This window comes from Passer domesticus, chromosome 16 (assembly GCF_036417665.1).
Source record: "Passer domesticus isolate bPasDom1 chromosome 16, bPasDom1.hap1, whole genome shotgun sequence".
Taxonomy (NCBI): domain Eukaryota; kingdom Metazoa; phylum Chordata; class Aves; order Passeriformes; family Passeridae; genus Passer; species Passer domesticus.
Window position 1 is genome coordinate 3,343,863 of NC_087489.1, and position 26,701 is coordinate 3,370,563.

The 26,701-nt window shown below is 49.1% G+C and overlaps 1 protein-coding gene and 1 long non-coding RNA gene across 2 annotated transcripts in view; one reads left to right on the forward strand and one right to left on the reverse strand.

Moving 5' to 3' along the window:
• The window catches only part of TOX2 (TOX high mobility group box family member 2), a 153,459-nt gene that overhangs the window by 121,952 nt on the left and 4,806 nt on the right, over positions 1-26,701 (reverse strand). The window lies entirely within an intron of this gene.
• On the forward strand, positions 16,508-18,843 carry LOC135282096 (uncharacterized). Its single transcript, XR_010348428.1, has 3 exons — positions 16,508-16,629; positions 16,732-16,837; positions 18,716-18,843. It is a non-coding gene; the product is annotated as an uncharacterized LOC135282096 (long non-coding RNA).

A 26,701-nucleotide genomic window follows, 5' to 3' on the forward strand; every position in this document is an offset into this window, starting at 1 on the left:
CACGAGGGGTGGGGTTATCCTCCCTCGGAGCTGCAGTGACTGTGGGAGCCAGGTGTTCCCTAATCCCCGAGCACAGAGAATATTATAATTGTTAGCACTGTAACGAGCACAGGTGCTTTTACCAGGCAGAGAACATTAACAGGCTCACCTCAAGCAGGGGAGCAGGCAGCGTTTCCAAACAGCAACTGGATTCATCCTCATTATTTACCTGAACAGATGTTCACTGTGATACTTCCTGAATCCTGGAGCTGGATATTTGTCAGCATTAATGGGATCTCCAGGAGCTAGTTTGCTTTAGGAGCTTGTTTCCTCATTCAGATTGTAAGCATCACTGTTTTGTAGTGTGTGTTGCCTCTCTCACTCACGATTATCTTCCCAGGTTTTCCCTTTTCCCTGGGTCACTGAGTGCAGATCCATTCTAATTACTGTCATTTTAGCTTTTGTGCCGTCACACCAGGATCCGGGCTGCATAAATAATGCATGTGCTCTTTGCAGGCTTTGCTAACAGAGACAGAGCCCTGCTCATCCTGCCAGGAGCTCACCTGAGGCCCAGCCAGGGAGGATCCCCCACGCTCAGCCCTGGGCCCCCCTCCCATGGCTTTTAGCATCATTTCATTCATCTCTGCTCAGACATTCAGGGATCATTTCATTCAGGGATGCCCTCCTTCCACTGCCACTCCCGGATGCTGATCTGCCTGCCCAAGGGGATGCTGTTATCCCAACGTGGCAGCAATCACTCCAAAAGTTTGTTAAATTCACAGGATCGCAGCAAATGCCTCGTGCCTGATGGAAAGGCTTAAATCAACTCTGAAACCCTGCCCAGCTGGGGGGCTGCTGCCCTCTGAGTCCCACACTAGACCAGAGCCATGTGGCACGCAGAAGAGCCAAAGCTAACTGTGTTTAAGCCCTCAAAGGCTGTGTCTTTGGGAAGCCACTGCCCTGCCCCGGCAGATCTCACCCTGCTGCTGCCATCGGAAGAGGCAGGTGGTTACAGGACGTGACAGAGCACAGGATAACGATCTGCAAGTGATGACTTGGGGTGGTTGGGGTGTGTGGTGGCCAGAACAATGAAGGTGCTGCACCCTGGCCCCTCTCACAGGGTGCATCCTTCCCACTGAGAGAGAGAGAACATAAGAGCAAAACCGCACGCTGACAGTGTGGTTCTGCACCACGGGCTGCAGGGCACACAGCCCGTGCCAGGGCTCTCACTGAGCACCCCAGCAGGGCACAGGGACTCCCACTGTGCCCCAGGAGCAGGGAAGGACTGGCACAGGGAGCTTGGAACGAGGAGGATGAGTTGTTTGTGAGTGAGGAGGGCAGAGCTGTGTCAGGCAGACACAGATCTCTGCGGCTGTGAGGGAGGTGGGACTCGCCACAAGGTAGGATGCTGAAACATTTGGGGACCATGACATAATTTGATGGCCTTATGACTCCTAAATATCTTTCACTTTCTTGTTTTCGGTAATAAATAGTTTTTCCATTAACAGAAATTCATAGGGCCAGCACATGCAGCCCCTGCTCCCAGGGGTGGGAGGATGCCCCAGGGGGGACCTGCCACAGCTGGCAGGGCTGACCCCACATCCCCAGCTGGCCAGGGGGAACAGCCACAACCCAGCTCAGGCCATGTGGCAGCAACACTTCTGACCAAAACAGGCTACAGAGTGGTAATCTGTGTCAGGAGCCTTCAAAGAGAGTTTAAAAACTACATTGCATTACATTACAAAGAAAATTTAAAAATTACATTAAAGAAAGTTCAAAAATTACATCAATTGCCAATTGACTTATTAACGAGACAGCTATATTCTCCACTCTCCTTTGCAGAAAGGGACTTTGCTTTCCCCTCTCCTGGTGCAGCCCAGCACAGCTGACAGGATGCAGAGCAAGGCTGAGGCTGCTTGTTCAAGCTGGCTCCAAGGTGCTTCGTGCAAACACCCTCCAAGGAACGAGCATTCGTTTGCTCAGCTGTGCACAAGCCCCAGGAAAACCAATAAATAACCACGCCAAACTGCCTGCAAACATCCAGCAGGCTGCAAGACACACAGACTGCTCCTCAAACAGCACCTCGAGGGCATTGCAGTGAAACACAGCCCATTGCCACCCAGCTTGTGAACAGCCAGGGCATCAGGAACTTGCCCAGGATGCCAGGCCTGGCCAGTTGTGCTGGCACAGGGACCCAGTGGAACTCAGCACAGCCTTCAGCTGACATCTGCCACCGGGCTGAGCACAAGGACTCTGCCTTGCATCAGCAAACCTCGAAGAACAAGCTATTTCCAGAGGCCTCCTAATTCACACACATCTTATCTAAAGGACTTTGTCTTCATATCTTTATCAGAAATGTTCTCCTGCTTATCTGATGAGGCGTAGCTGTGGTTCTTTGTAAGGAGATGCCAATGACACAGGGGGCTGGCATCTCTCTGGGAGAGCAGAGTCAGCACAGCACACTGCCCCAGGGCAGGACACAGAGGTCCCCTTGTTGTGAGGACATGGCCACCTGCAGAGGTGAGCTCCCGGGCTCTGCTCACCACCAGCAGCCCCTTCCTGAGCCTCTTTCAATGCCAGCCACAAATTATGATCAACACTGAGCATGCTCCCAGCAGGACAATGCAGAAACCACAACCAAGTGCTGGAAATATTAAGCTGTGAGTCTGTGCTCCATCAGTTGCTGGCAATATGGTTTTTAAATGAAAGAGAAGAGATTTAGATTACATATAAGGAAGAAATTCTTCACTCAGAGAGTGGGGAGGCCCTGGCACTGGGTGCCCAGAGAAGCTGTGGCTGCCCCTGGATCCCTGGATATGTCCAAGGCCAGGCTGGACAGGGCTTGGAGCAACCTGGGACAGTGGAAGGTGTCCCTGCCATGGCAGCAGGGTGGAACCAGATGCTCTTCAAGGTTTCTTCAAGCTCAAGCCATTCTGTGCTTCTCTGATTACCAGATTCAAAGGTTTAGACAGGACTTTGGCATTTTTAATCCATGGTTTATCAAGCTGGTAGTTGGGTATTGTGACTTTGGGACTGTGCAAGGAAAACAGAACTAAAAACCAGCTGGAATTTCACTCCCCAAAAGCTGCTGATATCCTTTCTCAAAAAGATCTAGGTTTGCAACCAGGTAAATATTTGTTGCATTTCCCTTGCTTCACGTTAAGGGCATCATCTTGTTATCATTTAATAGCAGAATATTGAAGAGAATAAGTGTCTCCCATTTTCCAACCAGATCTTCCTCCCTGCTCCAGCATTTCCTCTCCATACCCACATGCTGACTTAGCCAAGCAGTCACATCAGTCTGGTTTCAAAGAATCCTGCACTGTAGGATCTGCTGCAGCTGGCCAAGCCCACTAGTTCAATACCTTCTCTTTGGAAAGAACCCTTGTTTTGGGAAGGCTTAAAAAAGCTCCCCATATAGGAAGGTGTCTGGATAATAACAAATTAAACCCACATATTGCCTAGAACTGCAAAGGGCTGAAAGCACTCTGGGGATCAGCTCTGATGAGACCTTGCTGGGTTTTAGCAGTCCCTGGGCAGTACAGCCCATGAGTGACAAGGAACAGGAACAACAAGTCCAAAGGAACATAGAAATTAAGAAAAAACCTGTGAAGCAGAAGTGTTCACTGTAACAACCAAAACCAAACCCCAAACTCATGGATCAGTTACTGGTTGTCCCTTTGAGGTGAGCACAGGTCTGTCTCTCCTTAGCACTAAGAGTGAGTGAACATTTATTTAACTCAGCAGATATTTAGTGGCAGGTGTGTGGTGATTTAACCCCAAAGAACAACTCAGCACCAGGAAGCTGCCACCTCACTGCCCCTTCCCAGTGGGATGGGGAGGAGGATGAGAAAGAAGTAAAACCCATGGGTTAAGGACAGTTTAATAATTGAAATGAAGCAAAATTTAATCGTAATAATAATAATAATAATAATAATAATAATGATAAGAAGAAAAAGAAGAATGATAATAATAATTGCAATGAACAGGAGAGAGAGAGAGAGAGAGAGAGAGAGAGAGAGAGAGAGAAAGGAATGAAAGCCAAGAAAGACAAGTGATGCCCAATACTGTCATTTGTCACCTGCTGGCCAGTGCCCAGTGCAACTGGTCCCTCCTGGCCAACTTGCTCCCAGTTTCTGTACTGGGCACGATGGCCTGTGGTATGGAATATGGAATATCCTGGCCAGTCTGGGTCACTTGTCCTGGCCACTCTCCCTCACTAGCAGAGCCTGGGAAACTGCAAAGTCTTTAATTTAGGTAAGCACTGCTTAGCAACAACTAAAACATCAGTGTGTTATCAGCATCACAGGCACACTGAACCCAAAACACAGCACTGTTTTGTGCTGCTAAGAAGCAAATTAACTCTATCCCAGCCAAAACCAGGACACAGAGGAGTGGACAGTACCTTATGCCCATGTGGAGGTACTTTACACCCACTGGCACTGGGGAATTCCAGTGCTGCTGACCAGGCACTGCAGCCCTAACAGCAAATCCATGGTGTGTTGCACCTGCACTGCTGCAGAAAGGCTTTTAGAGTCATTTAAAGTCCTCCCTGGAGGTCACATTCAGAGCTGGCACGTGCACGTGGATTTGGGGCACACTCGCTTGCACCCGGGATGAACACAGCTGCTAATGGCAAAAGCTGGGAACAGCAGAGTTACAAACAGGCCAGGAAAAAAAATTCAGCCTCTCTTCATGCAGGGAAAATAGAAAAAGAAAAAAAAAATAGAAAAGAAATCCCACAGAAACGGTTCATCAGATAGTTATGAGCAGCTAGAAACAAAAACCACAGCCACTTCAAGCTTGTGCACTGTGAAATTGTGGGGCACTCACCTCCTGTTTTTGTTTCAATTAAGACAAAAGCAGGTTTTATTTTCAGATCTGTATTAAAAATAAAACACCAAAGGCCAAGCTGCTGAGCAGGGAACAGCCACCCAGTGAGCTTTACTGGTCTCACTGGAGGCCACCCTGCTGGGTGCAACTCTTCCACAGCTCCTCAAAACCCCATTCAGTCTTGCATTTGGTGCAGCAAGGTTCCATTTCCACTGCCAGAGGAAACTGTCCGCCCTCACACTGGTTTCATCTGGATTTCTTCCCTTCATTCCTGATTTCACCATGTTCACACTGATGTTTCTCAGTACTCCACAAAACAGGTCCAGAGGCATCAGGGTTTGTTCTTTCTTGGGAAGGGAACAGGATCATCCAACATATTTGCTCACAGAAAGAAACAGAAATGTGATGGAGCAAGGTCCTACCTGCCCAGCCTGCCACGTGCAATGCAGGGGAGAACCTCTCCTGCTTGCAGGTTCCAGGTTGGTTATTAAACACTCAGCAGCTCTGTCCAATACAAAAGCACTTTATACATGCTGTACTTCACCTTTACTTACAGCTGGGGAAGCCTTAGCCTGCTGGGGCAGAAAATCAGAACTGGCAGGAAGAACAGGCAGGAAGAAAAGGCAGGAGAGGGTTGGGCAAGAGCACAAAAGCAGCAATGTAATCAGTCTGAAAGGAAATTGATGCAGCTTCTCCTCCCAGCCCCACAGGTCTCCCCTGCCCATCAGGAGCGGGTCCTACAGGGGTGCAAAGCAGCTCATTCCCTCAGCCCAGCTGCCAAACAGGGGATGCTGAAACACAGCCCCCTGTGCCAGCCCCTCTGCCACAGGCAGGCACCCAGGCTGGGGCTCAGCCTGTGCCCAGCACGTGCCATGGGCTGGCACCACACTGGAGTCTGCTCCTGGAAGGATCCAGGCAGGCCAGAGGTCAGGAGCTGCTCTGCTACCAGAGCCCACTGGTTTTTAGGTTGCCTTTTCAGGTTTTCTTACAGTTTGGTGACATCAACAAAGACAGCAAGAGCTGGAACACGCTGCCTTTTGGGGCATTTGGGGACCATGTGGTGACCTGAGCTGCTGGGACATCCAGTGCAGTGGCACAGGTTGGCACATGGTGCTGGGCACCCCAAATCATGGCAGAGCACCTCCCTGCCCCTCTGGCCAAGGCCAGTCAGACCTGCCAGAACCCAGCTTCCACTTCTGGCAAAGGCAGGCATTTAACAGAGTTACCCTGAGCCACACCAGAACCAGTTATATTCCAATTCCACACATTCAACTCTCCATCTTGACCTCGGTTGATTTTTAAATCACCATGTCACCCTTTCTGTACCTCCCACCTGAAAAATTACAGGAGGCAGGGCCACGGAGCTTTCCTTCCTCCTCCCCATCAATATTTTATCACAGCAAACACCTGCCACAAAAACAAGCCCTAGGAGAAACAGGAGGTTCGTGGAACTGCCTCAACAGCAGCACAGACACCACAGGAAACAAAACAACCTGTGCACAGAGAGGAGCAGAGCCACAGAGCAAATGTTTGTGTGCTCCAGGGACAGCACAAACTCTGCCTTTGCTTGCACAGAGGTGTCACTGCTCTGTCCCCACCAGTTTCTGCAAAGGGCCATGCAGGCAGGGCAAATCCTTTCCCAAATATGCTCAGGCCTGGGGGTTTCACTGCAGTCAAAGGCAGGAAAGTGATTCACCAGTTGACAGGTTTGGCACCAGGAATGTCCCTGTGAAAGCACTGGGATTCACAGCCAGATGGTGTTGGGGACAAGGGACACCAAAGAATAAGAAACGTGGGGAATCCTTCATGCTTTCCTATGCAGGATTCAGCTTGCAAGAGCTAATCAGACTACCCTGCCCAGGTACAAAACAATCATCACCTTTTGGTTTTGTTTTAACCTTTGGAGAACACAGCCAAGACCAAAATACACCTACTGCTCCCAGCTTCCCCAGGAGCAGGAGGTGCATGGGAAACATCCTGACTCCTGAATTTCATCCATGAGAGAAGCACTCCTGGGCAGCAGCACTGCCAGGGTGACACCTCCAGGGAAGCACCATTTGTTTATTACAGAGCACGCAGGGATGGCAGCAATTGGGGCTTATTATTGTTATTGGAGATGTGATTTCAGGCTGTGAGAAAATTTTAGGCTGCACAAGCCTGAAATAACTCCCTAGGCCAAATTTACCACTGGTAACAGGCAGGACTATCATAGGCACTTGTCATTTTATTTAAGGCCAGCACGACCCCTTGACCTGCACGGGCTCTGGAGCTGCCAGCCCAGGAACTGAAAGCAGAGCTGTCAGAGAGGCCAGGCCCCTTCTCACAGAATCAGTTTTGTCTCAGTATGGATTTTAAGGCACCAAACACCACGACGGGATGGCTGTTCTCACAGCCACATCTCCCCTGAGGGGGACACCAAGATACTCTGAGGGCTGGAGCCCCTCTGCCCTTGCCAGGCTGGGAGAGCTGGGGTGCTCACCTGCAGAAGACTCAGGGGAGACCTCAGAGCCCTTTCCAGTGCCTGAGGGGCTCCAAGAGAGCTGGAGAGAGGCTTTGGACAAGGGATGGAGGGGCAGGACACAGGGAATGGCTTCACACTGCCCCAGGGTCAATTTAGATAAGACATTAGAAAAATGTTTTACAATGAGGGTGGTACAACACCCTAGAGAGAATGAATATGCCCCAGCCCTTGAACCCTAAGTGTTCAAGGCCAGATTGGATAGAGCTGCAAGCAGCCTGGTCTTGTGGAAGGTGCCCATGGCAGGGGGTTGGCCTAGGTGACCTTTAATAAAGGTCCCTTCCAAGCCCAGCCATTGTGTGATTTTGTGGTGCAATGCACATCCCTGCACCTCGCGGGGGTGGGATCCTGCACAGTGCCTTTTTTAGGGGCAATAATCCCTCCTGTCTCTGTGCCTTTCCCATTCTAGCTGTCCACCTTGGCTCCCCAGACTACCAGCATGTCTGGTGTATGCTGGAAAAAACCCCAAACGCTTTAATAAAGTTATACTGGAGGATGTAACGAGCACCAGACCATGTTCTGTAGATACACTACACACTTAGCAGTGCTGGGAGGAGGCTGAAACACCACAGCATGTTTTGGGCAGAAACCTGTCCTGTCCTGGAAACTGGAATTTTGCATCTCCCAGGACTCAGCCTGGTCACTGGAGCCTTTTCTGCTCGGTCCTGAGGAGGCTGCAGGCCAGGACTGACACACAGGGACACCCATGGCTCACGTGGGAGCCTCTTCCTGGGCCCACCATGGAGATAAGAAAAGTCCCTCTTGGTTTACAGTGTTTATTTCACCTTCTCCATCAAAATAAAACCAAACGTGAAGTTGTGGTCATGGACTGCAGCAAGTTTGTCACTGTGATATTTTATGAAAAATCCTTTTGCTACGATTTTTCTCCTGAGAAGCTGAGAAGCCTCAGAAAAGAAATGTAAACAAGAACTATCTGCTGGCTGTGGAATGTGCTCTGGAGATGGTTTACCAACAGGTGCATCTTTGATTGGTCTCATGTGAATTGTTTTTACTTGATGACCAATCATGTTCCAGCTGCGTTGAGGCTCTGAGCAGTCACGGGTTTTTATTATTCATTCCTTTCCTAGCTTTCTGATGTATCCTTTCTCTATTCTTTTTAGTATAGCTTTAGTATAGCACTTTTAAATATGATATGATATGATATGATATGATATGATATGATATGAAATATGATATTGTATGGCATAATTAATATAATATAATATAATATAATATAATATAATATAATATAATATAATATAATATAATATAATATAATATAATATAATATAATATAATATAATATAATATAATATAATATAATATAATATAATATATCAGCCTTCTAAGAAATATGGACTCAGATTCATCTCTTCCCTCGTCCACCCATGAACACATTGACACAAGTTCATCTCCAGCAGGAATTGTCTTCATGGCTGTGACCCCACCCAGCCTCCCCTGGCTGCTCACAAGGACAGACTCTTCTCCCTGAGCTCCCTCTCCCCAGGCTGTGCAGTGCTGGGGACAAGGCTAAATATGACTGCACAGGAAATATTGAGAAATCCAGCCTCTTTGGTGGAGTGATCCTTGCTAAGCACAAAAACCACAGGGCCATGATTGATGGAGTGGCTCCCCTTTCAAAGAGCCAGCTCGTGCAGACAATCCCAAAAGGCAGGAGCAGAGCCCAGAGTGAGCACATCCAGCTGCCTGCAGAGCCAAGGGTTAACAATCTTATCTGGGGTCACCAGAAGAAATTCCAAGTAAAACCCACAGCACGCAGGTTTCCTGCTTTCTAACCCAGTGCCCTATTTATACCTCTCTTTCTTCACAATGCCAGTGACAGCTTTTTCCTCACTCACAAGCATGTTTCCTGCTTTCTGAATTGTGACTTTCATTTGTAGCTCATTTCCATAACCTCCGAAATAGAGTTTCAGTGGAAGTGTTAAATGTACTGATAAATTCTTCATGAATCTTAAAGTTATTGGCAGAGAGAATGGGGGCAATTTACCCTGTACCAGTCAATTGAAAATTATATATTTCAAAACCCTGTAATGGAAGGCAGCAAGGTTTAACTCTGACTGATAAAGTGACGAGGCCAATAACAGAGCCTATTTCCAAAATGCAAAGCCCCCAGTGGGATGGCAAACAGGCACATCAGTGCACAGTGACCTTCACAGCCTTCAGTCTTTGTCACAGAGCACAGGGACAGACTCTGTGATCAGTGCAGCACCCAAACAGCCCCTGGCGTTCCCCTCTCCATCCCTCTGGGCTCATCCCACAGCAGGGGCAGCAGGGACAGCCAGGGGCTTCTGCCCCTTCACTGCTCTGCTCAGACTCCACCTGCAGTGCTGCACCCACCAGAGAGGCCCCAGGGTGAGCAGGATGTGGAGCTGCTGGAGAGAGTCCAGAGGAGGCCTCTGAGACCCTCCCAGGGCTGGAGCCCCCCTGCCCTGAGCCAGGCTGGAGAGCTGGGGGTGCTCACTGGAGAGGAGAAGGATCCAGGGAGAGCTCAGAGCCCCTGCCAGGGACTAAAGGGGCTCCAGGAGAGCTGGAGAGGGACTGGGGACAAGGGATGGAGGGACAGGACACAGGGAATGGCTCCTGCTGCCAGAGAGCAGGGTTAGGTGGGATACTGGGGAGAAATTTTCCCCTGTGAGGGTGGGCAGGCGCTGGCACAGGGTGCCCAGAGCAGCTGTGGCTGTCCCTGGATCCCTGGCAGTGCCCAAGGCCAGGCTGGACAGGCAGGGTCACCTCCCACAACCTGGGCTAGTGGAAGGTGTCCCTGCCCATGGTAGGGGTGGAATGAGGTGAGCTTTAAGGTCCTTTTGAACCCAAACCAATCTGTGACTCTGTAATTCCTTTTGATCAGGCTGCACTTTGATTAACAAAGCATCTTCTGTGTGCTCTTTGCCAGGAGCATGGCATGGTCCAGCTGCTGCCACTGCTCTGGCTTCTCTATTTTAAAAAGCAAGAGAGAAAGAGGGGAGAAAAAAAAAAAACCCAAAAAGAGAAAGAGAGAAAACCCAGTCTCATCTGATCTTTATCCCTGCCAGAGCAGGAGCATCTTCAAAACCACTGGCTGAACAAGTTGCACTAAATAATTAGGACACATGGGGGGACTAAAAGTAAAGAAAGACTGAAGCACAGATTTGCTGCAACGTTTCCACTTCACTGGAGTCAGAAACAAGACACAAGGTGTCTATTCTGGAAAACCAGATGTGGCTGTGACTGAACAAAACAGTATGGACAGGAGGCAAGCAGGGAAAGGAAACCCACAAAAACCATGGTGACTTCTGTGGGAATCTGAAGGTCAGACGTGCAAAGAGCAAAGCCAGGGCTGGAGCTGCCTTGCAGGAGAGCTGGGGATGCTGTGGGGTGTGAGGGCTCAGCCTGAGCTGTGGGGAAGGTAAGGAAACAGAGGATTAGATCCACTGGCAGCAAAAGCTTCCAGCTAGGGAACCCACCAGCCTGCAGCTCACCTTCCTGGAGGGGATGCAGGAGGGACAAACCAGAATGAGACCCAGTGCCAGAGCATCCTTCAAGGGCAGCCCAGGGCAGGCTGACAGCCCCGAGGGGACTGTGCCACCCCCTCCACCACTCTGAGCCTGGAGGCACTCGTTCAGAATCACCCGGGACAGCAGACAACAAAAGCCACAAGCACGAGGTCCCTGTGACCAGAAGAGGTGGCACGTGTGACACATCCCTGGCACAGAGCAAGGGCACAGACCCTGCTGCAGGCAGCTGCCTGTCCCCACCCTTCCTAGGAACCTTCAGAGGTGACAAAGCCAAGCACACTCCTCACAGCCAGGTGTCACTGAGCCCAAAACAGAGTTAATTCCAAAATGGAGCTAAAATCATTGCTATGAAACTGAGGAATGGGGGAGCAGGACTGGACAGGGCAAGGGCCACCTGACCCCTCCAGAGCTGCTCCCAGCTCCTACACAAACACACACAGCTCCCTGCCCCATATAAAATATTTGTGCATCCCACATAATTTAGAATCCTATTAAATAACTTGACTCCCCTATTCTTCATAGCAGCAAATTCCATGAATTTTGCATGGAATAAAAATTTAGCAATCATAGCAGTTGCTAATTTCTGTGCTGTGCTCAGAGCAGCCTTTCACTTCCCCGTAATGATTTTTAAACATTATCCTGCTGTTTCCTTTTTTCTATGCCTGGCATTGAAGAGCTCTGCGAACTATTTGAATTGCGCTGCTCTGAAAAAAAAATCCTGTAGGGGAGGAAAAATTAAATTCAATCATCACTCTACCCTCTGTGAACTGTGAAAGTCTTGGGAACATGAAAAGGTGCTTTCGAAAGGATGTTAAGCATTCAAAAGATTAGACAGCAATGTGCAATTAAATGTGTTCCACAACCCTTTGTCAGAGTATCCAAAACCTTACTTCTGCATGAACTTCAAATCCTCCCACTGGGAGCTTGTTCAAGTGGTTTACTTTAAACCTGTACTTTAGATATTCCATACCTTTCACTTTTATAATTCTTCAGCATATGCTAACACTGGCAGAGTTAATAGTAACTGACTAATTTTAAACCCTGTGATTACTGGAGCTGATTTATATAGTAGCTTCACTTCACAATGCTGCGAATCAGGCACGCAGTAATTGCCAAGTTCAATTTTAGCTCTGTCACACTGAAGCATTAGTTTTTATGCCTCAGCTGTTGCCTCCTCCATGCTATAGAGGTAAGTTGATAATGCAGTAGGTTTTGCTGTTAAATATCATAATATTGTGATACCCTGTGTCAGATTCTTGCAAGCTCTGTGAGCTATGCATCATCTATTAACTAAATACTTTTATTAAGGGAATGGTTTGAAAAGGCTCCTATTTTAATTTAGCTCAGAGCACTGAATACTGGAAAGGGAAGGGGTGGGGGGTGCCATGATTTAATTCACCACCAAAAGTGACTTGGTGGAGAGAAGCACTCATCATCATCATCATCATCATCAAGGAGCTGTGATAGGAAATGTGAAGGGATTAAACCAAAGCAGGTGAACACAAACTTTGCAGACTCCTCCCCCTGACCTCAGGCCTGGCATATGTAGGAGCAGTGCCAGGAGCTGTTTCACTCCTCAAAACCAGGAGCTCAGGGCTGCAGGTCCATGAACACCAGCAAGTGGCATCTTCACCAAAAATGGACATCCCAGGGAAACCTTCCCTGCCATCCCTGTGGATGCTGCTGGCAGGGCTCAGGGAGCCTGCTGGGACAAGCAGAGAGGAGAAGATGGAGATGGAGGCACCAGAGGAACTTTGCTGAGAAGAGATGGGGCTCCACAGCTCAGGGATGAGCTGCACTTGCACGAGGAATGAGGCTGTGCTGCTGCTGCCTGGCAGCTGAGCCAACACACACAGCTGGGCATTGCCAGTAATCTCTTAATAGCACTTAAATCCACCCATCTCGTGGGCTTCATGCTAGATTTTCTTTGGTTGTTTTTGGTTTTTTGGTTTGTTTTTTTTTCATTATTAAAGTCTGCTCATATCAAATTTACAAATGTGGTAAACTGGAACTGCTTTCCTTCCCATTCACACTTTCCTTGGTGCTCAGGATGAATGAAGGTGGGAAGACGAGCTGGAGCCCCAGAGTATCAGAGAAGGCTTCTTCAAGGACCAGACCCAGGCCTGGGGATGGATCTGGGCACCTCCTCTCTCCCAGGAGCACAGGAGTGGGGGCTCTGCTCTGGTCCATGGTTGATCTTTGCAATCCTTTGTCTGGGAATGCATCAGAAGAGTCTCTGCACAGCCAGGTGCTGGCTCCTGTTGGACAAGCTGCACTGATCTTAACCCCTTCCTCCTCCACGGCTCCCCCATCCCCAGGCAGATGCAGAGACACCAATCCAAGCCAACCCCAGGTTCTGGCTCCTGTGGGGGCTCCTCTGATCCACCACTCAGCAGTCACTTGGCCACTCTGGGGAAATTCCCTCTATCAGCACCAGCCTTCCCTCCTAAGCCACGGTTTTATGGGCACAGGGCAGCTGTGCACTCCATGATCTTCACTGGCAGCATGGATCTCAGTCCAGCTCTGAAATTCACTGCTGGGAACTCAGCAGAACCTGCGGGGACAGTGGTGACCAGTCCACCTCTCCATTAACCCTCTCACCGCTGGAGCAGGGCAAGAGCCTGACAATGGGTAAGTTCCTCTTTTACTATTTTTTCCCCCCAATTTTCCAAAACGAAAAGATCCAGACAAGATGCTGAACAGGGGGCATCCTGGCAGCCTGGAGAGCTGCAGCTCCATTCCATCGTGGCTCAGAGCAGTGCCCAGGGCTCCCACAGCACAGGCAGCATCCTGATCCCTGCAGCCCTTCATGTGGGAAGGTGGGAAACCTCACACACAGAGAAAGAGGAAGGAAAAATGTGGGAATTCTGCCAAGTGTGTGGTCACTGGGAAGAAGGAATAGGATTGACGAATTTTTCAGCTTTGTTGATTTTGGTAAAACCAAAGCCACGAGCCTCAGCACGCTCCAGGAACCCACTCCACAAGTTAATCAACCACAGTGCCTGGGGATTCTGAGGTGCAATTGACTCTTTGATGTCTGAAGTCACATTTTTTGCAAGCCACCAGGGATGTCTGGCCAATCCCATTTGTTTCAGAGCCTCTTCCAAGGTCAGTGCTGCTGACTGATGCAAACCACTGGTGGCTGCATCAGCCCCTGTGTGACACAGCTGGAGGATGCTGATGGCACCGATGTTCTCAGAGGTTGTCTGGAGCTAAAGCTGAGCTTAAACCACATTTTCTCACCTGCATCACCCCTGTGCTTTCTTATGCTTATCTAATGATTGCCCAGAGTGCAAACTCCCCATCACAGCAGAGGGAGAGGCCACAGCCCAGCTGCGATCCCATCAAGCCCATGGCTGGCAAGGACACAGATTTCCCTGGGTGCAGGACAGGGAGGAGCAGTGTGGTGTCAGCCACCTCTCCCAGCACACAGGACAGGGCCCTGCTCTGCTCTGGGGTACCACATGTCACACCCCCTGCTAGTGCAGAACCCACAGCACTGACATTCCTCTGAAAAATAACCCTGGAGAGAAATTCCCTGCTAGCAGTAGGATTTCTGTCCCTTATACACCCACATATCCACACTCTTTGTCCGCCTTAGCTATAATTTTTAGGAACCATCCTTTCTTAGGTGCCCAGTAGGACATTTTTCAGCTGTGGCCTCAAAACTCTGCTGGCCACACATCATTGCAGTAGCACCCAACAGCCTTTCAGCCCAGGTCCTGAAACAGCTCTGCACCCACAGGAGCCACAGAGGAAGCAGCAGAGCTCATCTGTGTCCTCTGCTCATGCAGAGCTGGAGACTCCACAGGCAGCACCACACATCTGCCTGCAAAGCAGCCAGGGAGGTTTGCATTCTCTGGGCACATCCTTGCCAGAAAGGACCTTAAAGCCCATCCAGTTTCACTCCTCTGCCATGGGCAGGGACCTTCCACTATCCCAGGCTGCTCCAAGCCACAACTTGGCCTTGAACATGTCCAGGGATGGGGCAGCCACAGCTTCTCTGGGCAGCCTGTGCCAGTGTTTTACTGTAGGAAATGAATTTGTAGAAAAATTATAAGATCTGTAATTAATCTGTATGAATTATAACATCTGTATTGGGTGACTTATAAGATCTGTATTGTCTCACCCTTCACATAAGACTGAAAACAGAATAAAAGGTTTTAAAATGCTTCTCAGTTGCCCCATCTCTGGGTCAGAAAAGGGCATAATCTGACATTTTACCACTGTCATTGTAAAAAAAAAAAAACAAATAAAAAAAACTCTTCCTTATATCCAGTTTAATTTGACCCTCTTTTAGCTTAAACCATCACCCCTTGTCCTGTACCAACAGGCCCTGCCTAAAAGGTTTGTCCCTATTTTTACTGACCCCTTTAAGAACTGAATGTGGAAGAGCAGGAGCTTGCACAGCATTTTATCCCCCAAATTCATGGCTTCACACCATCCAGGAGCTCTGTTTTGCTTTGGAACAGAAAAGGGGCATTGCCACAACCAGCACTGGCACGCTGCATCCTGGGGGAGCTGTGGGACAGAGCTGCCCCAGCTGCACATCCCACCCAGCTCTGCACTGAAAACACCTCCTGCTCTAATCCCTCCAGCAGCACATCAGAGTCATCCCCACCCACATTTTATAATTTGTAGATAACAAACTAAATGCAACATTCAGCTTAAAATAAAAGCATTGACACCTTTGCACAGAGGGATCTTGGCTTCTCTTTCTAATGCATTTAGCTGCTTTTTATGAAAACCTCCTCATTATTTTCTGTGAAAAGAGGCAAGCAGGTGCTCCTGATTTCATGTGTCATGTGTCCCCCACCAGGCTGTTGTGTGACTAAACTGAACACTGGGGTCTGAGCAGCTGCTTGCAGGGGGCCTGGGGACAGCAGAGCCCCCAGATGCTGTGCTCCTAATTCCTGCTGCTGATCTGTCACAGAGATCATCCCAGGATGGTTTGGGTGGGAAGGAACTTAAAACTCCTCTCATCCCACCCCCTGCCATGGCAGGGACACCTTCCACTGTCCCAGGGTGCTCCAAGCCCCACCCAGCCTGGCCCTGGACACTGCCAGGGATGCAGGGGCAGCCACATCACTGGGTACTGCTGGAAAAGCAGACTGTGCTGAGTTTCCAGCAGCCTCAGCTCACACCCTGTGTGTGCATCTGCAGCTCCGGGAGCTGCCTCTGGTGCTCGTGCAAGGCACCTCACACACCCCAGAGCTACTCCTGCAATTCCTGACTCACCCAGCACCACCAGCGAGCATTTTCCTTCTGCTTCCCGTTTTCCCATCACAGTTAGGAAAAAAGAAAACCAAGAAATCCCCCAAACTGCCCGTGTTTGTTGGTGTTCAGATGAGAAAATAAAGGATATTTCACCAAAGTCTGTTTACTCACGTGCTGACACAGGGAGAAGCTTTATTGAAAGCACTGAAAAGCTTCTTGGCCCCCTCCTCATGCTGCCCAGTGCCCCCAGTCTCAGATGCAAATGTGAAACCAGTTTGTTGGGGTGAGATGCTGCATCACTGAGGTGAGTGAAGGGAGGAGGGAAGATGAGGAGCATGAAGAATTACATCAAGAACTGGCCCCCAGAGGCCTCTGTGATGCACATCCCCACATCACACTGGCAGCTCCCAGCATCCAGCCCCACTGGGGTTTATTTGCTCCAGAGCAGGAATTCATTTTGCACTCAACTAATGTAAGCCCAAAGTGCTTTCAAACAATACTCCTCTAATAGAGACATTACAAAAGCCATTATTTTCCTGTTTAGAGTCAAACTAAGCAAATACAAAGGTAACTTTATTTTAAACAGACTACCATCATCACAAACAACAGATACCAAATATTCTTTTCCAATATACAAGGAATTTAACTTCCATTTGTGCCTTCTTGAAGGAGTCAAGAATACCAACTTGGCAAACACCAGCTTGTGCAGCAACACGATAAAGAAACTGGAAGACACTTCTCTCCAAATCCTCTTCCTTAATGAGAGTTAAGAAAGGTCTGTTTAATAATACATTTAATTTCAAGCTCTCTTTCCTCCTACTTTCTAGAAAAGCATACATTCCAATGACACACTGAAAAAAGAAATCTTTCTTTCGAAATTATTTCTAAATTGTTCCCAGTTCATGTTCTTGAAAGTATTCCCAGTTGTCTGTGACATTATCAGGCTTCCTACCCACCCCAGCAGCATCCTCAAGGACTGGGAGGGGGCTGTGTTTGCTGCTATCGCTGCAAAAATCCAAAGCAGCTCAGAGGATTTGCTCCACAGGGAACAAGCCTGATCCTGGTATCCTCCATGCCACAACTCTGCTTCTTCAGCCCATCTCTGACTTCAGCCCTGTTTTACAGAGCCTGCAGCTCCAGGTCACACTCAGCAGCAGCCACCTGGCACCTTCACCCGTACCCAGGTGATTTCTAAATGTCAGTTTTGCTGAGCAGCACAGAGAGACCTGCAAAGCTGCTCTCCCATAGTTACCACTCCTTCCATGCAGGGAAACTGGGAGCTGAGCTGGGCACAGGGGGGATGGAAGGCTGAGGTGACCAAGCCATGCCCTCTGGAAAGGGCAGTCTCAGGGGCAGATCCAAACAGGGCAGCAGTGGGAGTTCTTCACCAAAACCACCCAAGTGGCTCTGCACAGAGCTTTCCCCCCGTGCCCTGCCATGGATGCCATGGGCAGTGCAGAGCTCTGGCAGCAATGCCCTGCCCTGGTTTGTAAAGCTCCTGCAGGCTGGAGGCTCCACACTGCACTCCTGCCCTCCCAGCAGATCTTCCTGCACCCCAAGGATTTCATCTGAGCACAGGCAACACAGAGCAGTGAAGGTTGTTCCTCCCAGCACCAGGACAGTCACTCAGTGATGATGCTGAGCCTTGTTCCAAATATATCCTTGGAACTGGAATCCTCTCCTGCAGCCCCAGCAGGACACCCAGCACACGCTGCTGCTGCCAGTCCCAGCCCTGGTCCCCAGCCCCAATGGCAGCACTGCAGGTTTCAGTGCTCCTCTGAGGACCATCTTCTGGGTGCTGGGACACTTGGCAGGAGCACGCTCTGGAGTCCCACCATCCCTGCTCCCCTGCTGCAGGATGCATGGAGGACCAGAAGGTCCAACAGCTGCTGGAGGCTGCCAGGACATCCTCTTTACCTCCTGTCCCACTGCAGTGCCACCACAGAACCCAAACAGTGCCAGACACCAGAACAGCTTTGGCTGGATGTAGCCCCTGAGCCCCAGTCCACAGCTGGGTCCATTCTGTGCCATCCTAATTTGAGAAATGGCATTTTCGGTGGGAACTTGAGTCTCACATGGAAACAGTGTCCTCCACAGGCAGGTTGGTTGTTGCAGAGCATCTCACAGCTGTGCTGCACTTCAGCTTCAGGCCAGACTCCCCCAGCCAAGGAGCCAGCCTGGGCATCCTCTAGGTCTGTGCCAGTGAGGATTAACTGGACACTGCAACAGTTGGAGATGCACAGCAATCTTAAGCCTTCATCACCTTACAAAGGCTAATTCATTATCCTTTCTACTCCAAAAACAAGCTCTGCCTTCATTTACACCTTCACCGGCTCAAAGGAGGTTTCAGAGGTAAAACCTGGACAAATTTTATCAATGAGTTCAAATCTTGAGCTAAATCACAAGGAGGAATGGATTTACCCTAATCCCCTCCAAACATTCATCAACATCACCTGCCAGCTCAGCAGGATTTAATCTCTTTTTAATCTCTCAAAAGCAGTGGAGTGGATGGGGAAGAGCTTGGGCACACAGCAACGGTGGCTCTCTCTTTCTCTCTTTTATTTCTTTTTCTGTTTTGAGAGAATCCTGGCTGCCAAACCACACAAAGCAGCACTTGGAAATTCATTAGGATTTTGTTAATGTCACTTTCCAGGTAAATAACTGGTTTGGACAGAACACCACCTGGCTGAGGAGAAGAGGTGCCCAGCCAGGAGCCTTGGAGGAACAGGGTGTCTCCATAAAGATCCTCCAGGAGCTCCAATTCCACCACCAAGCACAGGGACTGCTCAGGCAGGCTCTGCCCTGGACCGAGGGCAGGGGTGGGGTGGAGATGCACCAAGTGGTAGCAGAACCCTCGCACAGCATCCGCCAACACCACTACAAAAACTGCTACGAAAACCGCAAAACGTGCCCAGACCGCAGCTTTGCCCCGCAGACACCGCGACACAAACTGCCCCAGCCCAGCCCAGGGAGCTTTCCTGCCCCGCTAAAGCTGCCAGCCACAGCAGGGATGCTGGCTCAGATGGCCGGGTGGTCGGGCCAGTGCCACCCGGCCCGGGCTGAGCCCAGGGACCCTGGCACAGCAGCAGGGGATGGCAGCGGAGCCGGCGCGGGGGCGAATCCCACCCAGCGCCTTGGGGAGCCCCGGGTGGGAGCGTTAGCGTGTGATTCGAGGTTTACATAACACCAGCGAGCGCTTTTGGCAGAAACAATTGGTATTAGTGAGGAAAAGGAAGCATCAGGAACAGCCGGCAGAGCAAAGAGACACCTCTCGCAGCAGCCCCCGGGCTAGGAAGAAAATAAATAACAAATGCAAAAGAAGCAACACTTGGACAGCAGAGAGGGAGAGGGGAAGCCTCCGCAGAGGGAAGCCAAGCCTGAATCGTGGCTGAGGAGAGCAGGGAATGAAACTTTCTGTTGTCACCTCCTTCCCACCCCCGTGGGACCGAGCTTTGCGCTCCGCCAAGGCGCTCCAGTCACGCCTGCCGCACTCAGTCATGGCCAGGGAGAGCTGAGCCTCCCGGGCTCCAGGGCTGCGAGGGATGAGCAGCTCCCACTCACTCTGGGGCTCAGAGGAGCCCAGGCAGGGTCCCAAAGGCACGGAGCTCACTGGCCAACCCGCCCTGCAGAGCCTGGCTCCATCACTGCACCCGCAGTGCACCGCGCTCCGAAACCTTCAGTCACACAAACTGCTTCATTTTTAACTCAACTCGGCCTGGTGCTGCTGGGTTTCACTCTGGGAGGTTATGTTTGTCACAGAGTATTCCGAGTTGGAAGTGACCCACAAGGATCATTCTGGCCTGGCATGGGACAGCCCCAAGAATCCCAAACCAAATCCAGAAAAAGCCCCAGAGAAGGCTGGATCACCCCACTGGCCTCATGAGTGGTTCCACAATGGCCAAAGGGATGAGTTTCATGTGGCCCAGCTTGCCCCTGTCCTACTGTATGTCCACACTGCCACCAGAGAATGAGAGAATCCTAGAGGTGGGAAAACACCTCCAAGATCATCGAGTCCAACCATCAACTCAGCACTGCCAAGGCCAGCATTAAACCACGTCCCCAAGCACCACATCTCCACATTTTTGGAAGCACATGCCCTCACCCAGAGAGCAGCACAGCAACCACCAGCCCCATCTCACAGCATCTCAGGACATCTGCTCCCTCAGCACCGTGGCCTGGTGTCCCAGTGGTGGGAAGAGCCCCAGCAGCTCTCCAGGAGCCTGTGGGTCCTGCAGCCTTCCTGCTGCATCTGTGCTAAGCAAGGAAGCAGCCTGTTCTCGAGACCTTTTAGTGCCAAGCAGAGCATCCCTTCCAAGCTGGCACCGTGCCCATGCTCATGGCACGATGACAGTGACACAAGCTCAAGCCCCAGATCCAGCACCAGGCTCTTCCTGCCTCTGAGCTATCCAAGATTTCCAGCTCTGGCAGCAAATGAGAAGCCCCAGTTGAGCTTCAGAACATCCAAAGAGAATTCCTCAAAACAAGAGGGTATTAAAATCCACATTTCCCAGAGAATTCAGCTATGCTTTCCTGAAAATGGGAACTACCTGTGGCTTCACGTGCAGCTTCTGGAGGGCAGCTCTGCATAGCAGGACTTAAAATCAAACTTACCAGGAAAGTTTCCATTATAATCTTGGATATGCCTGTGATAAGGGATCCTGGTTTAGAATTCAATTTGGGTTGGAAGGGACCTTAAAAATCATGTCCCTGACATGCACAGCACAGGAAGGTGAAGGAGTGGGAAAAGGGGATGATAATTTTGTGCAAGGCTGCCCTTGATTTCAGCTCTTCACTTATTTCCTCTCCAACTGGCACATTGTGACCTTTCCAGGCAAAAAATAAAATTAAAAAATATGTAATAAATAAATAAATGAATAATATTAACGCATGCAGGGAAAGGATGCCAGAGTCAGCTCTGGAGCCTGCAGTCCAGATCCCTGCTCCCAGGACGTATTCTAAATCTCAGTCAATACCACATGTTTTCCAAAGAACGAGGCATTTCACATTTTATTAATTCTAACTAAAGCCCTTTTTATTGCAAACTTTCTATTTAGCATTTGATTGCAGGCACCACCACTGAGACTCTCACTGTATTAGAGCAGAAAATCTATTGATATTTTTCTTTCCTGCCATCTCAATCCCAGAAGGTGCTATTGAAATTAGTTCAAATACACTTTCAGAGGTCCCTTCCAGCCTGAGCTACTTTATGATTTTTAACATGTATTTTTTTCTTTGGTGCTCTCACACAAATTTGGTACCCCACTTGCACAGGTGATTGAAGCTCCATGTTGTTATTCCCACCAGGATTTGGCCTCTCCTAAAAAGAAGGCCAAATATGGCAAACAACTCACTTAAAGGCCTGCAAGTTTATGAACTAAAAAGATAATTTCAATACTTTGCACCTTTTCAAAGCCCAACTCTTAAATGGAAAACCCAGCTTAATAGAGTGTTCAAAAAGCCACCATTCTGGTCTGATTTAAATCAAATGGTTAAATACTCCACATGTTTGGCACAGCCAGAACTATCTGCTTTGCAAACAGATGGCCACCCACTATTAATTTGCAACCTTGACACAGAAATGCAGGTTGTCAATTAATTAAAAAACAAATGCCAGCAGTCTTCAGTTCACATTATGACCTGCAGCCTTTTCTCTTTATCTTAAATGAAGGAAAAAATAGATATATAAAGCTACCACCTACTAATGCAAACTCTTGGCACATAATAAATGCTGGTCTCAGCTTGAACAGATTTATCAAGTTTAAAGCACAGTGTCACCAACATCCGTCTGGGGTAGAGAGCCCAGACCATAATTCCAGTGTCAGTCCCTAAATATCCCTGGATTGAAGGCTGACCTCACTGTCTGGCTGCAGGGCTGGACCCACGGTGCTTGCTGGAAGGTTTTTCTTCCAGGGCTGTTTGATCTTCAATCAACAACGCTTATCAGTGCTAAAGTCTGCCAGCCATTCCCAAAAGTTTGATATTTTTAACAGCACATTCTTCTTCTCCTTTGAACGCTATTTAGAGACAAGATAATGTGGCAGGGGAAAAGTTGCCTCCCTGGGTTGAGCATGAACAAACAGAGCAGGATCCGATGGGGAGGAATATTTTCCATTGCTACAAGCCCCAGTTTCTGTTCTTTATGTCCCCCCCCCCCCCCCCCCCAGTATTTCTGCTTTTTCTTCTTCATATGATATTCCAATGCTTTTTTGGGCCATTGCATAAGCTGAAACAAACAAAGATAATTCAGCTAGAATTCACTAAGGCTTTCATACATTTCATTTCCATGCTGTCAAAGTTTCTCCTCTTTTTGTTGAGGACTCCAGGGTACACTGCCCCTCTTCTGACAGTAGGGACAACAGATCTAATTCCCTAAAAATACATCATTCTTCCACTGCAGGCAAAATGTTCTGAGATGGCTCAGTGCATAAAACCCCTCTGTTCAAAGAAGCACCCAAGAAAACAAAGAAACAGGGAATGGATCTGTTATTTACTGACAAAAAAAAAAAAAAGAAAAAAAAAGTTGGGGTTTAGTAAGTGATGCAACAAAAATCACAGAATGGTTTGGGTTCAATCTCATCTCACCCCCTGCCATGGCAGGGACACCTTCCACTGTCCCAGGCTGCTCCAAGCCCTGTCCAGCCTGGCCTTGAGCACTGCCAGGGATCCAGGGACAGCCCCAGCTGCTCTGGGCACCCTGTGCCAGGGCCTGCCCACCCTCTAAGGGAAGAATTTCTTCCCAATATCCCATCTAACCCTGCACCCCTGAAGTCATTGCCCCTTGTCCTGTCCCTCCATCCCTGTTCCCCCGTCCCTCTCCAGCTCTCCTGGAGCCCCTTCAGGCCCTGGCAGGGGCTCTGAGCTCTCCCTGGATCCTTCTCCTCTCCAGCTGAGCACCCCCAGCTCTCCAGCCTGGCTCAGGGCAGGGGGGCTCCAGCCCTGGGAGGGTCTCCGTGGCCTCCTCTGGACTCTCTCCAGCAGCTCCAAGTCCTTCTCATGCTGGGGGCCTTCAGCAGCCCACCCTGTGCCCTCCCAGCACCACAGAGGTCCCTGGGAGCATCTTCCCCTCTGCATAAAGGAGAGCTGAGGGTGGAATAAAGGGATGGGATCAAACAGCTCACCCTTGACCAGGGCTTTGGCTCTCAGGGGAGAAGGGAGCTCAGCCTGCACTGCTGGAACAGGGCTGAGCCCCAGCAGCTCCACACGAGGCCAAGCTCTCCATGACACTTTCTACCCCTTCCCAGCACCATCCTTCACACTAAAACTGTTGCATTTGAGGGTTTTCAAAAGGCTTGGCAACTCCTAAAGAGCCTGCACAGCCCTACCACCTTCCCAGGGAGAGGGAGGTGCTCAGGAATAAACACTTGGTGAACCTGGCTGGAAAGGTGAAAGTTCCTTCATGGATATAAATGTGGAGATCCATATCTTTGGGAGAGAGAAGCCTTTCAGATATCCCAGGCTCTGCTTGCACTTCTCCATAGGCCTGAATCTCCTGCAATGGATACTCAGTGCTCAGGGTGGCTCAAATTATTCCTAAAATAACCCCAACATGTCTGGGGGGCCCTGAAATGAGCTGCTGCTCTGGAGAGGGAGAGCTTGGCCAGTTCCTGGAGAGGATAAAAGGCAGAGCCACGACACAGCTCTTATCTCCCAACCTTGGCCACTGGCAAGAGCAGAGATGGAGAGGAAGGTGATTGTTTTTTCTAAAGTGGAAAGGAAAGCACGGTGCACATGCAGCCAGCCGGGAAGAAAGGGGATGGAGCCTCCCTGAGGAGCCCAGATGGGGATGGAAATTCTGACTCACCAGTAGGTTTTGTGGGAAGAGAAACCTGCTGATGTGATCCAGCTAATCTGAGAAAAAAGGGTTCCTTGCCACTGGGAGGTGGAACGGGATCCATGGGGTCATGGAGAAAATACAGCCTGGGTGACAGTGAGGATGGTGGCACGTCACCAGAGGGGAGGGTGGCACGTGCCAGGGCTCATCCTCCACCTCCCCTGGGCACCACAGTGCCAGGGCTGTCACACACCTTCTCTCCAGGCTGGGGGTCTCTGCTGCCTGGAAGATGGTGCTCATTGGGAATGGGGAGAAGAGACTCAGAGCGGAGCTGCAGCAAGTTCTGCCACTGTCCCCACAGGTCCTTATGCTGTCACCCCCCTTTCCTGGCACCTGCTAAGTCATGAGATCCTTAGAAACCCAGGGGGGAAAAAGACAGCATGAGAGCAAGGGGCTGAGTCCTCAAACCAACAGAAAAAATTAAATCTTCTACATTTTAAAAACTGGCAAAATTGTCCTGTGTTCCAGTCGAGCCCAGAATTAGAGGTCAAGGAGCTGCCTCGGACCAAGGCTGGGCTGATTTCTGCAGATCAGGTTCCTCTGAAGCCACGTGCAGCCACCAACACAAACCAATAATCTCTCCACAAGAACAATTCCTGGCTCGGGCCCCGTTTAACACTTCCCTCCCAGTTCCCTTTGCCACGGAGCCGAGCTGCAATCTCACAGTCGTCAGGAAGAGATTTAATTATATCTGCAGAGGTCAAGCAATCCATGCAAAAGATGGAGGAGGCGGGGAGAGGTTCTGTGGCACAACGCAGAGATTCTGCCTGCAGCACGGCGGCAGCCAGGGCCATTTTTCAGGGAAGAAATGGCATCCATCAGAACAAAACCTCCAGAGGGAAACAATAGGAAAATGTGGGGGGAAGGCAGATAATTAAGATATTTAAATCTGGTCATACAGCTGTAAAATCAGGTGATTTAATGCTGTTTTCCATCTTTTTTATTATTATTATTTTTAAAGAGTGGTGTGATCAGTGCTTGTTCCAGTAAGTTTTGTTGAGAGATTTCTTCCTGCTGAAGCTGAGCTGTGTATCCCCAATTACTATAATTATATATAATATATCATATATAATGCATAATATAATTTTTATCATATATTAGATAATAGATAATTTATGTACACCATAGACTATAGTGTATGCCATCTATAATTTATGTGTAATATTATAGAACATACATTATGCATTATTTAATTATATTAAAACGAGTGTAAAATCACAAAGGTGGAACATTAGAGCTCAAACCTCCAATTAGGAATTAATAGTTTGAAAGCTCTAATCACACTAACACTTCAGCCCGACTTGAGGAATACTGAATAAGATCTCAAGAGGAGGCAGAGGTGCTGCTACACGACAGTTCAGACAGAAGCCTCGCACTCACCGGATGGAAAATTGTCAGGAAAAACACATTAGCAACACAATAACTTATTTTTAATGTGGAGCTGTTAGGAAAACACAATTATATGCTTCATTTATACTGCAAGATATAACCCAACTTATGGTAAAAGCATTTAGAGCTCATTTTGTAAAAAAAAAACAACCAGAGGAGTACAAAGGTAATAGGGAAAAATTACACCTCGAGGGGAAAACACTCCCCCCTCCCAGTGGGGCCAGTCTGTGGTGGTGGAGCATCCTCACCTCCTGCTCCTTGTAGCCAGCAGGAAGGAGATGCAAAGTGAAGGCAGCACGAAAACAGAGATTTTCCTGCAAATGCTGCAGAAAGATCACAATGCTAACGACAACCCCCAGGAGGGAGCTGGCAGTGCCTGTCCTTACAAGAAGGAAAAGCTGGAAGAGCTCTGCAGGGATCCAGGTGCTCTCCCACTGCCCTGGCACGAGGATCAGCATGCACCCTCCAAGTTATTGGGTGCTCTGGTCTGCACCAGAAAATTCACTTTAACAGGATGTTTTCTCTGTCATGGATGCACAAACTGATCCTGGTGCCTGCTGCAGGCTCCGAGGTCCAAGGCAGAGCTGATCATGGATTTACTCTGCAGTTACGGTGGTGTAACACCCACAGGCTCCAGAGCACCGATTGAGGGGACAATCATTGATTTGAAGAATCATAAATAAATCAGAGAAACTTGCACAGTTTTGATCCTGAATTTTTTGTTTCTTGATGTCTCCTCTGCTACAAGGACTTCCACGGATGAGGCCCTTGACAAGGTTATTCAGAAGCAGCCCAAACAAACATGTTGTTACACACAAGTCAGACTGGTCTTCAAAACATCTCCCATTGTTCCCAAAACAACCAGATTAAAGCCTCCCCTCCGTGCATGCAGAGAGAACAACATTTTCTGTGAATGGATGGACATTCATTATTTAGCTCCCAATCCCTGACTTAAAGCCCAAGGCAAAAAAAATGGAGCTTCAAACACTTTCTGCTGTGCAACCCATCAAAGACCACTCTGGAGAAGGCAGGGCTGTCCCACTGAGTAACTCAACCACTTTTCAGGGGAAGCCCTTGCTCATATTCAGGGCCTAAAAGAAAAAAATAAATTTAAAATCTACATTTGCAAATCAACAGGAGCTGCCTGCCAAATGAGAATGAAATAGGCCCCAAATTAAAAATCTGCTGGACTTTGTTCTCCATCCAAAATCCTCCATCTCCAAAGAAAGATTTATGCTACTTCAAAACAGAGTTGGCTTCGGAAGTAGGAAGGGAAAGAATGTATTTTATCTTCCAGAATGGCAAAGCACTGCTGGAACAAGGAAAAAGGGACCATGTTTATCACTGCAATGTACAGTTTATTGTAGAAATCAAACCAGAACATTTCACAGAAATGCATTTGCTGCATGGACTCAGGCT